Source organism: Lampris incognitus, chromosome 1 (assembly GCF_029633865.1).
Source record: "Lampris incognitus isolate fLamInc1 chromosome 1, fLamInc1.hap2, whole genome shotgun sequence".
NCBI classification, from domain to species: domain Eukaryota; kingdom Metazoa; phylum Chordata; class Actinopteri; order Lampriformes; family Lampridae; genus Lampris; species Lampris incognitus.
In genome coordinates, this window is record NC_079211.1 from 50,322,741 (window position 1) to 50,337,440 (window position 14,700).

At 47.6% G+C, this 14,700-nt stretch overlaps 1 protein-coding gene and 1 long non-coding RNA gene across 2 annotated transcripts in view; both read right to left on the reverse strand.

Moving 5' to 3' along the window:
* LOC130110628 (NACHT, LRR and PYD domains-containing protein 12-like) overlaps positions 1-14,700 on the reverse strand; it is a 571,318-nt gene that overhangs the window by 434,636 nt on the left and 121,982 nt on the right.
* Positions 10,777-12,083, reverse strand: LOC130106793 (uncharacterized). The gene is made up of 3 exons (XR_008809765.1): positions 11,947-12,083; positions 11,089-11,194; positions 10,777-10,843 (listed from the first exon to the last, which is right to left on the reverse strand). It is a non-coding gene; the product is annotated as an uncharacterized LOC130106793 (long non-coding RNA).

Below are 14,700 nucleotides of genomic sequence, written 5' to 3' on the forward strand. Positions count from 1 at the left end.
ATTGAATAAAAAAAAAAGACACACCACTCCAAGGCTGAAGAGCAGTTCAAATTATAGGTGAACAAGATCTCCTGGAACGATGACAAGACACGTTCTTCCTTACCAATGCAATAGAGGCATCAATATTCTCATCCAAAGGAGTTGAATCAAGTGCAACTGGACTTGGTATTTATCCATGAAGACGTTTCGCCTCTCATCCAAGAGGCTTCCTCAGTTCGTGCCTTTCTGACTAGACCAAGCTGGTCTGACTGGCTGGTGATGAGACTCAGAATCTATCCTCTAGGAGTCGCTGTCAGAGCTATAGATGTCCATGGCTCTTTGTGTCCCGATGTTTACCAACGCCCGTCGCTAACAGAACCATAGATATGAGTGGCTCTTTTGTGTACCGATGTTTTGCCACGCGAAACGTCTTCACGGATATATACCAAGTCCAGTTGCACTTGATTCATCTCCTTTGGATAACCATGACCTGGATGAATGAGAACATTCACACACATCAATATTCTCAGTTACCCAGAGCGGAAGCCCATTCAGCCCATCAGCGCCCATCCATCCAACTGTATCGGCATCAAGTTCGATCCCACTGGCTCGTACTTCACTCCAGGAAGTGCCTACGCCCTGGTCAGCCTCTGGAACATAGAGGAGCTAGTGTGTGTCTGCTGTTTCTCCAGGTTTGACTGGCCTGTGAGGACACCGAGTTTCAGCCATGATGGCAAGATGTTGGCCTCAGCTTCAGAGGATCACTTCATAGACATCGCTGAAGTTGAAACAGGGGAGAAGTTGTGGGAGGTGCAATGTGATTCTCCAACCTTCACCGTGGCCTGGCACCCCAACAGGCCCCTGCTGGCGTACGCCTGCGATGACAAGGAGGGCAAATATGACAACACCCGAGGGGCGGGAGCTGCCAAGCTCCTACAAATCCCAAATGATTCCTGAGCTTTAGTGTCATGGCAAACATGGCCATGTCGTCTCCATAAATCCCATACCCCAGTGTCATTCACTACCATCAAGCAAAAGCGAGGAAGTTTGACAAAGGAAGATAAAAAACAAAAGCGCATATGTACATTAGAACGTCATCACTTTCACTTTGAGCTGAATCTCAAATAAAACACCTGAGTTGGTTTTAAGGATATACTTTTTTTTGTTCAGTTGGAAAGTGAGACAAGGCCTTGTTAATGTTGTTTGTTTTTTAGGGAGTTGTTCCTCATCTGAGGCGAGGGTCTAATGACAGGATGCTGTGTTGCTGTGAAGCCCCCTGAGGTAAATCTGTAATTTGTGATATTGGGCTATACGGATAAAATTGACTTGACTTGAGCAATGCAGATGTGCCCATAATGAGAATGACCTTGTTTCAGTACCTGGTTTGTAGTTCAGGAAGACCTGATTTGCAGTTTTCGACCACCAGATGGCAGTGTGTCCCAATTCACTTTTCTTGCTTTCCTCTGGGGTTGGCTGTTTTTATAGTTAAAATTAAAACGCTTTTGTAATATATTGTTGTGTAAAATAGGTGTTTTGATATTAAAAGTAGTCTCTTGATAAAAAACAAAAAAACAAACAGGGAGGCTGGAAAGCTGAGCCGCCCGCTCCGCGGCGCTCCGCCTGCTTTGGCACCAGTTGTGGCCTCCTCGCTGCTGAACTGGGAGTCGGGTAAAAGCTGGTTGGCTCGTTGTGGTGGAGCTGCTCGCACCGTTATCAAAGATATTCTTATCTTTCCAAAAGCAGGAAACCCCCGCCCACCCAGATCCTGTTCACCGAGGGGGTTCCCATGTGTGTGTGTGTGTGTTTGTGTGTGTGTGTGAAACGGACACAGAGAGAGAGAGAGAGAGAGAGATGGCTCAGCCCCTCGGAGAGGTCTCGCTTCTGCATTGGAAATAACCAAAATGTGTCACAGACAGAAGTCTTACTCTTACTGCAAATTAGAAACAGAGTTGTGAGATAAAATGTGCAAGATAACGTTAATTAGCCTCAATAAACTGGAAATAATTTGTCCCCGGTGCCGTTTAATAGCGGGTTTCGGTACCCATCCCTTTCTACAATGTTCTTCATCAACAGGCCTCGTCTCTGTTCCGTCTTTTCTTGATGACAAATCTCCTGAACCGGTTTCAGTCAAATCTGCCATTAAACAAACGGCTTCTGTTAACGTGGTCACATAGACACTGCTGTGTTAACAGTTGTTCATTCTGACAATGTGTTGAACAGAAACATCAGATATTAAGAGTCGTCTCAAACAGCAGAGTGAGTGTGGAAAAGTCCTGTCACACTTACACTACCGTTCAAAAGTTTGGGATCACCCAAACAATTTTGTGTTTTCCATGAAAAGTCACACTTATTCACCACCATATGTTGTGAAATGAATAGAAAATAGAGTCAAGACATTGACAAGGTTAGAAATAATGATTTGTATTTGAAATAAGATTTTTTTTTACATCAAACTTTGCTTTCGTCAAAGAATCCTCCATTTGCAGCAATTACAGCATTGCAGACCTTTGGCATTCTAGCTGTTAATTTGTTGAGGTAATCTGGAGAAATTGCACCCCACGCTTCCAGAAGCAGCTCCCACAAGTTGGATTGGTTGGATGGGCACTTCTTTGAGCAGATTGAGTTTCTGGAGCATCACATTTGTGGGGTCAATTAAACGCTCAAAATGGCCAGAAAAAGAGAACTTTCATCTGAAACTCGACAGTCTATTCTTGTTCTTAGAAATGAAGGCTATTCCATGCGAGAAATTGAAGATTTCCTACACCGGTGTGTACTACTCCCTTCAGAGGACAGCACAAACAGGCTCTAACAGGTACTATTTAATGAAGATGCCAGTTGGGGACCTGTGAGGCGTCTGTTTCTCAAACTAGAGACTCTAATGTACTTATCTTCTTGCTCAGTTATGCAACGCGGCCTCCCACTTCTTTTTCTACTCTGGTTAGAGCCTGTTTGTGCTGTCCTCTGAAGGGAGTAGTACACACCGGTGTAGGAAATCTTCAATTTCTTAGCAATTTCTCGCATGGAATAGCCTTCATTTCTAAGAACAAGAATAGACTGTCGAGTTTCAGATGAAAGTTCTCTTTTTCTGGCCATTTTGAGCGTTTAATTGACCCCACAAATGTGATGCTCCAGAAACTCAATCTGCTCAAAGAAGTGCCCATCCAACCAATCCAACTTGTGGGAGCTGCTTCTGGAAGCGTGGGGTGCAATTTCTCCAGATTACCTCAACAAATTAACAGCTAGAATGCCAAAGGTCTGCAATGCTGTAATTGCTGCAAATGGAGGATTCTTTGACGAAAGCAAAGTTTGATGTAAAAAAAATCTTATTTCAAATACAAATCATTATTTCTAACCTTGTCAATGTCTTGACTCTATTTTCTATTCATTTCACAACATATGGTGGTGAATAAGTGTGACTTTTCATGGAAAACACAAAATTGTTTGGGTGATCCCAAACTTTTGAACGGTAGTGTACATTATTCTGATTGTCCGCTAGATGAAGCAGGAAGACGTCAACAGCAACAGAGATCCACTAAAACCAAGTCATGGAAGAATATCCCACTATGAGACTGTTGTGTTGCTGTGGATTACAACTCACTTTTACTGCTCCTGCTGCTACACATTTCTACCCCGAGGTCACAAAGTGAAAGTAAAAAACTAATGAAGACGGAGAGGGAGGGGAGAGAGAGAGAGAGAGAGAGAGAGAGAGAGAGAGAAAGAGCCACACACACACACGGGGAGAGAGAGAATGAATTGCGGTCAGATGACGTCACATATCTGATGGTGTCATCAGACAGATGTAGGGAGCAGTCGGTGGAGAAGTAACACAGCGTTTTCCTGCGAGCCCATACAAGTCTGATATGCCACAGTGCGTCAGCACACACAGCACCACACTTACCAGAACCGCGAAGAGGGAAGACCGTGAGGAAGCAAGCAGGGTGGGGCATCAGATCATATAACATATAACCCCCCACCACCCACACTACCCGCCCCCCCCCTCACCATCCCCCCACCTCCCCTCTACCCCCCCCCCACACACACACACAAGTCAATTGTATTTGTAAAGCACAATATCGCAAATTACAAATTAGCCTCAGTGGGCTTAACAGCAACACACCATCGTGTCCTGAGACCCTCTCATCGGATAAGGAACACCTCCCTAAAAACCCTTTAACAGGGAGAAGAAACAGGAAAAAACCTCAGGGAGAGCACCAGAGGAGGAGCTCTCTCCCAAGACGCACAACGTGCAATGGATGTTGTGTTTACACAATTTACACAATACAACACTGAACCAGGATAAACACAATTACAATACTACTACTACAACTACTACAACTACTACTTTGCACTTGATTCAACAACTTGAGAGAATGAGAACATTCACAGATACTACTAATTTCTAGAGATGCACTGAAATGAAAATTCTTGGCCGAAACCGAAAACCAAAAATGAGAAACCAAGGCCGAAAACTGAAAGAAATGATTTTCCTGCAGAAGAACTCAAGCAGGAGTCGTGACAACTTTCTCTTTCGGGTACACAACATGCACCATTTATTCCTTCCACCATTACAACAACAACAAAAAAAACCCGCACAGCGGAACTGCACCACTGTAAACTCGAACCGAGAAAACATCAGCTGTAAACTAACGTTTCTACTAGCTCAATAAGGGGAATTATATATCCCCACAACCACTACACACATCCCCCGAGATTTCGCCTTAATACGAAAAGTCAGTGTGGCGGGGGGGGCGGATCTCTCTGCCCCAACGGCTCCGCTGAACAGGAGCTGGGGGCTGGTTAACCGCAGGCGAAGCAGCAGAGTCCTCACAGCTGGACCGGGGAAAAGGAGGGGCTGGGGAAGCAGGGGGCGGCTCACCAGGGGAGGGGGGCAGGGCCGGGGGGCGCCCCCGCCATGGGGGCAGGGCAAGACCAACAGGGCGGTCTAAGTCCAGGTGAGCAGGCTTGAGGTGGTCTACAGAAACCCGCTCCAGCCGGCTGCCAACCTCCACCACAAAGTGCTTATCTCCGGTGTCCCGTACCCGAAATGGGCCGTCGTAGGGTGGCTGCAGGGGACCGCGGTGTGCGTCATGATGGATGAAAACATACTCCGCCGACCGCAGCTCCGTGGGGACATAGGACTGAGAGCCGCCATGCTGAGAAGTGGGGACCGGTGCAAAAGCCCTGGCTTCCTCCTGCAGCGCAGTCCGTTGGCAGCTGGCGGACCAGGGAGCTGTGGCGGTGGGAAGGAAATCCCCCGGGACCCGAAGTGGCTGTCCGTAGACCAGTTCGGCGGATGAGGACTGGAGGTCCTCCTTGGGGGCCGTCCTGAGCCCAAGCATGACCCAAGGCAGTTTGTCGACCCAGCAGTCGTCCTTGAGGGTAGCCCGCAATGCGGCCTTCATCGAGCGATGGAACCTCTCGACCAATCCATTCGCTTGAGGGTGATACGCTGTGGTGCGATGGAGCCTCACCCCTAAATCCGCAGCGATCTCCTCCCAGAGCGCTGACGTGAATTGCGGCCCTCTGTCCGAGGAGAGGTCAGATGGGGTGCCAAAGCGGGCGATCCAGGTTCCGATGAACGCTCGGGCAACCTCAGGCGCTGTCGTGGACGAAAGCAGGACGGCCTCTGGCCATCGCGTGGTCCTGTCGACCATGGTGAGCAGGTATGTGAAACCACGGGAGGGGGGTAGGGGGCCTACCAGGTCCACATTCACGTGGTCGAACCTCCTCTCAGGTACCGTGAAAGGTATCAGGGGCGCTTTGATGTGCCGGAGCACTTTGGAGCATTGGCACTCCACACAGGTGTCAGCCCAGTCCCTCACATCCTTTTTGAGTCCATGCCAGACAAACTTTGCCGCCACCAACCTCTGTGAAGGCTTTCTGCCAGGGTGAGACAGCCCATGGACTGTATCGAAGACCCGCCGCCTCCAAGCAGTCGGAACGACGGGTCGGGGCTGACCCGTAGAGACGTCGCACAGGAGTGTGGCGCCAGCGTCGTCGAAAGCCACATCCTCCAACTGCAGCCCTGTGACGGCGGTCCTGCATGCCTGCACTCCTGGGTCGGCGGCCTGGTCAGCCGCCATCTGGCTGTAGTCGAGTCCCAAATGGGTGGCACCAGCGATGGCCCGGGAGAGACAGTCGGCGACCGGATTGGACTTCCCAGCGACATGCCTCACGTCGGTGGTAAACTCTGAGATGTAGGCCAACTGTCGCTGCTGGCGGGCTGACCAGGCCTCGGCCACCTTGGCCATCGCGAACACCAGCGGTTTGTGGTCGAGGAAAGCCGTGAACTGATGGCCCTCCAGTAGGAAACGAAAGTGCCTAACCGCGAGGAAAAGGCCAAGCAGCTCACGATCAAAGGTGCTGTATTTGTGCTCTCTCAGGTTCAACTGCCGGCTGAAGAAGGCAAGTGGCTGCCACGCACCGCTCACCCACTGCTCGTAAACCGCGCCGACAGTGTAGTCCGAAGCATCCATCATGATGGCGATGGGCGCTCCAGACACAGGGTGTGCCAGCATCGCCACGTCAGCCAGGGCGGCCTTCACATTCTTAGAAGCCTTGTCCCTCTCTGCAGACCAGTCCACAGTGTGTTTGGGGGCTGTGCCCTTCAGAGCCTCATATAGGGGGCGGAGGAGCTCGGCAGCCCGGGGGATGAACCGGTGGTAGGAGGACACCATGCCAATGAACTCCCGGAGGGACTGGGCCGTGTGTGGGCGTGGAAAGTCTGCGACGGCCTCCACCTTAGCTGGAAGGGGGGCCGCCCCGTCCTTGGTGACCCGGTGGCCCAGGAAGTCGATGGTGCTCAGACCAAACTGGCATTTGGCCGGGTTAACTATCAACCCGTGCAGGCTGAGTCTCTCGAAAAGGGCTCTGAGGTGGGACAAGTGCTCGGACACGGAGGTGCTAGTGACCAGGATGTCATCCAGGTACACAAAGAGGAAGGGCAGGTCCCGCAACACTGAGTCCATGAGGCGTTGGAAGGACTGCGCGGCGTTCTTAAGCCCAAACGGCATGCGCAGGAGCTCGAACAGTCCGAACAGAGTTGTCACAGCCGTTTTGGGGACATCAGCGGGATGGACGGGCACCTGGTGGTATCCACGGATGAGGTCCACCTTGGAAAAGATCACTTTCCCAGCCAGGTGGACTGAGAAATCTTGGATGTGAGGGACCGGGTAGCGGTCCGGGATTGTTGCGTCATTGAGCCGACGGTAGTCACCACATGGACGCCACCCACCGCCAGGCTTAGGCACTATGTGGAGGGGTGAAGGCCACGGGCTGCTGGAGCGACGGATGATGCCAAGGCGCTCCATGTTCTCAAACTCCGCCTTGGCGACAGAGAGCTTGGTCGGGTCGAGGCGCCGAGTTCAGGCGTGCACCGGCGGGCCAGTGGTGACGATGTGGTGCTCAACCCCATGTTTGGTCGTAGATGACGAGAATGTGGGCTGAGTGAGGTCAGGGAACTCAGAGAGAAGATAGAGAAACACGTCCTCGTTGGAGAGCATGCTGGAAAGCCTGACGGAGCCTGTATCACTGAGTGCACACGCATGTGTAGCGAAGGTGACGGCGTCAATCAGGCGTCGATTCCTGACGTCCACCAGCAGCCCATGAGCACAAAGGAAATCTGCACCGAGGAGGGGAAATGCCACATCGGCGGTGACAAAATCCCAGCTGAACCGCTGTCCGTTAAAACACATGTCAATGTGCCTCGTGCCGTACGTACGGATAGAGCTGCCGTTAGCATCTTCCATGGGAGGGCCGTGAGCGCCCGACAGGGCGTCCACCCTCGATACAGGTACGACACTCCTCTGCGCCCCAGTGTCGCATAGGAAACGCTGCCCTGAGATGGAGTCTTGCAGGAAAAGTAGCCTGTTGTCCTCCACGCCGACGCCCATGGCCACTAGTGAGCGCCGGCCTTGGCGTTTCCCAACGAGCTGAAATTGCACGGGGAGTTGCACTTTTTTTGCCCTGGCCCCGAATGTTGCATGGTAAAAGCACAGGCTGGGCTCCTGTCGCCGACCGGGGGTTGCCGTGGCGACCACCATAGAGTCACCAGGTGGTGGCATGTGGGGGTGGGCAGGGGTGAGCGCGGACGCGCAGTGCTGCTGTTGGCTGGCCAGGAAGAACTTGTCAGCTTCTTCAGCTAGCTTGCGGCAATCAGTAATGCTGGTGTTAGCCAAAGCGGCCCGCACCTGAGCAGGTGTGTGCGCCGTGGTATTCAGTAGCCTCATCTGTTATTTTGCGGATAGCAAATTGCGCTTCCGCCTGGGCGAACCATGTCGTTGCCGATGACTCCCAGAACTCTGGCAATTTGAGAGAAACCGCGTTGATTTCGTCAACCATGTTCGTTCGAAAGATTGTCTCTGATAACTACAAGAGACAAACGTCGGGGTCACCAGTGTAGAGGGGCTCAAGCAGGAGTCGTGACAACTTTCTCTTTCGGCTAGACAACGTGTACCATTTATTCCTTCCACCATTACAACAACAACAAACGCCCGCGCAGCGGAAGTGTATCACTGCAAACCCGAACTGAGAAAACAGCAGCTGTAAACCAATGTTCCTACTAACTCAATAAGGGGAATTATGTATCCCCATAACCACTATAATATCATCCAGATATATGTAGATTAGTCCTACGTCAGTTTGTCAAATCACTGTTTTGAAAGGGAATCGCTGGTTGTTAGTAAGTGACGTGTTACTTGTAGTGACACATTATGGTCCAAATTAAATTACGGTCCAAATAAAACAGATTAAAGATATAACAATTTGTACACATGAATCTCTTTATTGTGAACGTGTGTAGGCCTAAATAACAATCATAGGTCTTCACTGAAGCAATTGGGTCCAGGAAAAGTATAACCTAATCTAACTGATAGAGCTTCCTTGAGACCAACTAGTCAACTACTCACTAGGACAACCTCCCAACTAGTCGACTTGGAAAAAACTGACTTTAAAATCTTCATTTTGTGTGCCTGTTAAAGGAGCCCTTCATATAATCCATTATCCATTATCCGTCCATTATTCAAACCGCTTATCCTGCTCTCAGGGTCACGGTGATACTGGAGCTTATCCCATTTACAATACTTTCTTTAACCTGTGCCCTTAAAACAGCTGCCTGGTAGCTGAACCATCACGTTGGGAACACTGCAATCTCACGTTCAACTTGTGACAGTGCAACAAAATAAACATTTTCCTATTGACATTCTTATGTTTTACTGTCTCTAGGTGGAGTTGATATTGAAGGAGTACCTGAGTTTAGATACTTGGGTATAATAATGGAGGACAAACTGACATGGGAGTCTCATAGCATATGTAAAAACAAAGGTGTCTAAGAATATTTCTGTTTTGAACAAGGCAAAGTACGTGTTAGATTACAAGGTAATGCAAATTCTGTACTGTTCACTTATTTAGTTCAGAGGACGAGGACCATAGAAGGAAATTTAATTTCAAACATCAGTATGCACGTACTACTTTAAAGCAGATGTGTATTTCGGTATGTGGTGAAAAACTGTGTAATTCTTTAGAGAAAGAGCTAAAGGGTTGTATAAATACCTTTCAGTTTAAGAAAATGTATAAGAAAAGAATAATTACACAATATGGAGTTGTCAGGTGATGGGTTTTCAGTTGATGGTGAATTATTGTGTGCGGCTTTTTGATTCTTTTTCATTTGTCATGTTGCTCTAAGTATTAGTTGTGGAGAAACTGACTGACAGGTTAAAGGAAGTATTGTAAATGGGATAGGCTCCAGTATCACCGAGACCCTGAGAGCAGGATAAGCGGATTGGATAATGGAGGGATGGATGGATGGATATAAATGCTCATAGGTATCAGGAAAACACAGTTCTTACCATAAAGAATACAACTTAATATTGGAAAAAATACAAATGTCATTTTAAAATATTTCAGAACACTTTGCCTTCACCAATTCACCACATCAGCACAATAAATATTTTCAATAATCAGCATGCTGTGATAAATGGGAACACACACCCAAAGAGAACATCTCAGTTGGACGTCGTTACTGGACACGTGAAAAGAACAGTATTATCCCTCCAATGCAAGAGAGTAATTTGATCATAGACCTCACCTCTGTTCAGTAGAGTGGTGTCCATCTTTGAATGTAATAGGTATTCCAGTAGACTGGTCACTCTTAACGGACACACAGCTGGGTACAGGGGAGTCTGGTCTCTCCTGCTGGACTGGGATACAACACAACACAAACAGACCTTTGACTCTGACTGATGATGTCACGATGACATCACTGCTGAGCTCTGAGATGGAGACCAGTCATGGACAGATAGAGATCCTCATCTTACCTCTTAGCTTTGGTCTGGCTGTCATGTTCCCCAGACAGAGTGGTTTTAGAGGGAGGACCTCCCTCCTCTCTCTCCTCAGACACATTCATAGCAGAGTGTAGACCTTCACACAAATACACACAACATGCTGTGTTAGTTGGACACATTCGTTATCATAAGATTTTCATTAGAGGATCAGTTATTTGTAGGCTTGTCATCATTCATATTAGTAACATGTCACATACACACTGAGTGTATAAAATACTAGAACCACCTGCTGTCTGCATTGAACAGACTGACCAGAAACATCCAGAAAGAAGGATTTGGAGCCTTGTGGACCATCGAGACCTGGACTGTTTAACAGGTGGTTGTGTTAAAGGGAGTGGATCTCAGTGTTGGAAGGCGGTAGTGTTTTTTACACTCAGTAGATGAACAGTAGATAAAATGTACTTCAGTCAAACTTATCTGGGCTGTCAGAGCAGCTGTGAGACTTTCTGCTGAACTCACCAACAGAATGAGGAGAGACAACACACTATAACCTGTTGGCTGCTGTTGGTTCTGTCTGGATACCACTGAGAGGAAAACACATAAAACATTCTCATGAAATGTTCATCTCAACACCAAAGTCAGACAGAAATGCTGGAAATCATGACGCAATGAATGCCAATGAATATTCAGATCTGAAAGCAACAAATAAGCATTTGGAAAGATTTTACCACCATCCTCTGGTACAACTCCACTATACAGTTATACAGTACAAAGTAATAGGAGGGAGACGAGTCATCATACATTTAATGTTTCCTGGTAGGATTGTTACCTGGTGAACTCAGGTCCACATCAAGTCAAACAGACCTTCTGTCTTCATCAGTAGAGGACACACAGAGAGAAGATGCTTCTTATTCTCTTTGGTGGGTCCTGGATGTCTGTGGACATTTGATCACATCCTCATAACTTCAGTATCCAAGTCTAGAAATGTCAGAATGACATCAGACCAGTCTAACCAGTGGTCAGGTCTAGTCTGTGTCAGACAAACCACATGTCAGGTGGTTTAGTTTATCTGTGTCCACTAGATAGAGGATAAGAATCACATCTTGGACAGTGGACTGAAGAAAAGACTCAAAACTTAGAAATGAAAGTGAGGTGGAGAAACTTTTATCAATTTAAAATTCAGAAGCTGAGGTAGAAAGTCAGTGGTTATGAGAATCTGTCTACAATGACACAAAATCACAGCTACAGTACAGAATATAATAAATAATAATAAAGTCTATTACTGAGGGGAAACCAGAGCAACAGTAAACTCTCATGTTTCTGTGTTGACAGATCTGGTTTGATAAATGGTTTGCTGTTGTTTCATACATTGTTTTGACTGATATATGAACATAGTCAACATGTCTATGGAGCCTTAAAACCGTTCAAAGTGCTCCTTCATGTTTTAGAGGTCTACAATGTTCTTCATCAACAGGCCTCGTCTCTCTTCTGTCTTTTCTTGATGACAAATCTCCTGAATCAGTTTCAGTCAAATCTGCCATTAAACAAACGGCTTCTGTTAACGTGGTCACATAGACACTGCTGTGTTAACAGTTGTTCATTCTGACAATGTGTTGAACAGAAACATCAGATATTAAGAGTCGTCTCAAACAGCAGAGTGGGTGTGGAAAAGTCCAGTCAAATTTACATTATTCTGATTGTCCGCTAGATGAAGCAGGAAGACGTCAACAGCAACAGAGATCCACTAAAACCAAGTCATGGAAGAATATCCCACTATGAGACTGTTGTGTTGCTGTGAATTACAACCCACTTTTACTGCTCCTGCTGCTACACATTTCTACCATGAGGTCACAAAGTGAAAGTACAAATAATAAAGAGACGGGGGGAGAGACAGACAGACAGACAGAGGGGGGGAGGGGGGCAGGTTTCAAACATCCATTCTGTAACATGGTCAGAATGATTTCTTCTCTGTTCACACATTCAGCTTCTATCTGTCAGATTTACAGACGGTGTTTCTTCACACATGACATGACAGTGTCTTCTGTCTGTCTTCACATCGTGAACGTCGCCCCCTAGAGGCAGAAAGCAGACTCTCTTATAGAGCAAGCGTACACCCAGACCCACCCTGCTATCACAGAAGATGTGTAAAGACAGCGCGCGCCGCCTCTGCTTCGTGGCTTTAATCAGACCAGATCAGACAAACAGTCCTGAGACTCTGGTCCGTCCTCCAGACGGAGCCCTGCTCCACCGACACCGAGCAAACCCCGCCTGTCTCTAACACACGAGCGCCCACCATCAAACACACCTTGGTGCAGCCGGTCCAAAAACCTGACCCCTCACCCTGCTCTCACTACAAGACAACTACGCATGCAGCAGATGTGTCCAATGCAACAACACTGTCAACTGCCAACACTTAACACAACCCTGCACTGGTCCCACTTTCAAGTACACACAGTCCATCAGCTGCACTCATGTGGTGTGTGGTGACCTGCCCCTGTGTGAGAGCATACGCTGGCCGCACAAAACGATGCTTCGAAATGAGGATATCCCAGCTTAAAACCGTCACAAACACAGGCAACCTTGACCGCACAATGGCACAACACACATTCAAACCTTTCTTATAAACCAGCCTGCCGACATGTGTACTGTTCTGTATTACGCCGATCTGAATCTGTATGTATGTGGACATGCCCGTGTGTAACAGCTCTACCACTGACTGAATAGAAAGGTGGCTTGACTTTCTGATGGGCCCGTCTGTTGTGTTTTGCTGTGTCTGATGTCAGCTTAATATCTGCTGTATTTGTGGCCCCTCATGTGACATCTTGTCCATAAGCTGCTTATCTTAGAAGATTATAATGTGTGATGGATCAATTTCCGTTATGATTACTGACTATAATGACATGTCTGCTGGTGCACTATGTGATGCTTTTAATTTGGCACTCTGCCCTTTTGTACCTCCCCCACCCAGATGGTGGGGGGGGCTCCAATTCAGAGGAAGCACCACTGCTACCTGTCGTCTCATCTGAAGAAACCGAGGGTGTGTTTCTGCTGACAAAACGAGTTGTCTCGACTAAACCAACCCCGAGACTCTGATGTACTGTAACTTCCACTTCACATGTATGACTGTGAAACACTCCTCTGTCCAGTGCTGCTCCGCCTTTTAAACCAATGAAAACCAGTTTGGTCTGCTCCTGGACAATAACATGGTATTGGGTAAAAGACAGATACACCAAATGTTTTTGATTTGAATGTTAAAACTCTTCAACACACTCTGAAGATGTTAAAATGTTTGCAGGAAACTCTTTTTATTCCTCATATGACATTACCGTGTAAAATCCTGACTGTCCTGCACAGCTGTTAACCAGAGTCATGATTACTGATGATGAAGGTTTTGATGAGATTTAATGATTATGGATCAGTCAGTCCAAAAGCAACTCACACACCATCAAATACCGATGTAGAGAAAAGTACTTTCACTACATAAAAAGAGCAAGGTGCAGAGTGCTCCCCAGTGCAACACGCTCTCGCTCTCAGACCATCCTCAGAGCAAACGCTCAGGAAAAAGACACATCTGTCAATAGTCTAAGCCTAACTGGAAGACGAACCACGCAAACGCTGTCCCTCAACCAAACTAGGCAAACACTTTCCTCCACAGCTTTGTTGAAGAGACATGCTCCAAATAATAAACACAGCATGTCCATCCATTATCCAAGCCACTTATCTCAATCAGGGTTGTGGGATGACTGCTGGGATAGGCTCCAGCATCCCGCAACCCCAATTGGGATAACACAGCATGTGTGAAACGTAATTAATATATAACAATAGTAATCATCATCATCATACAGAGAAAACATACAGTCAATGTGAAAGCAGAGACCATGCACACAAGTCAAATGTTCAGCAGAGTAAAAAATTCAGTCATATCAAGAATCAGTGTCCATCATAGACGTCAGCAGGGCTTTAAATTACATTATAGGAAACATGACAAGTTGAAGTCACCATTCAAACCAGACAGACTCCATCCATCCATCCATTATCTGAACTGCTTATCCTGCTCTCAGGGTCGCGGGGATGCTGGAGCCTATCCCAGCAGTCATTGTGCAGCAGGTGGGGAAACACCCTGGACAGGCTGCCAGGCCATCACCGGGCCCACACACATTCCTAGGGACAATTTAGTACCGCCAATTCACCTACTTATATTTCTTTGTACTGAGGGAGGAGGAAACCGGAGCACCCGGAGGAAACCCACCCACCCGTCCACATAGAGGACGACCCGTGATGACCCCCAAGGTTGGACTACCCTAGGGCTCAAACCCAGAACCTTCTTGCTGTGAGGCAGCCGTGTTAACCGCTGTGTCACCGTGCCGCCCAAATGGACTCAGAGTCTTCAAATAGAAAATCCACCGTGCTTCACCTTCCAGGAGACTCTGGCTAGTGCAGT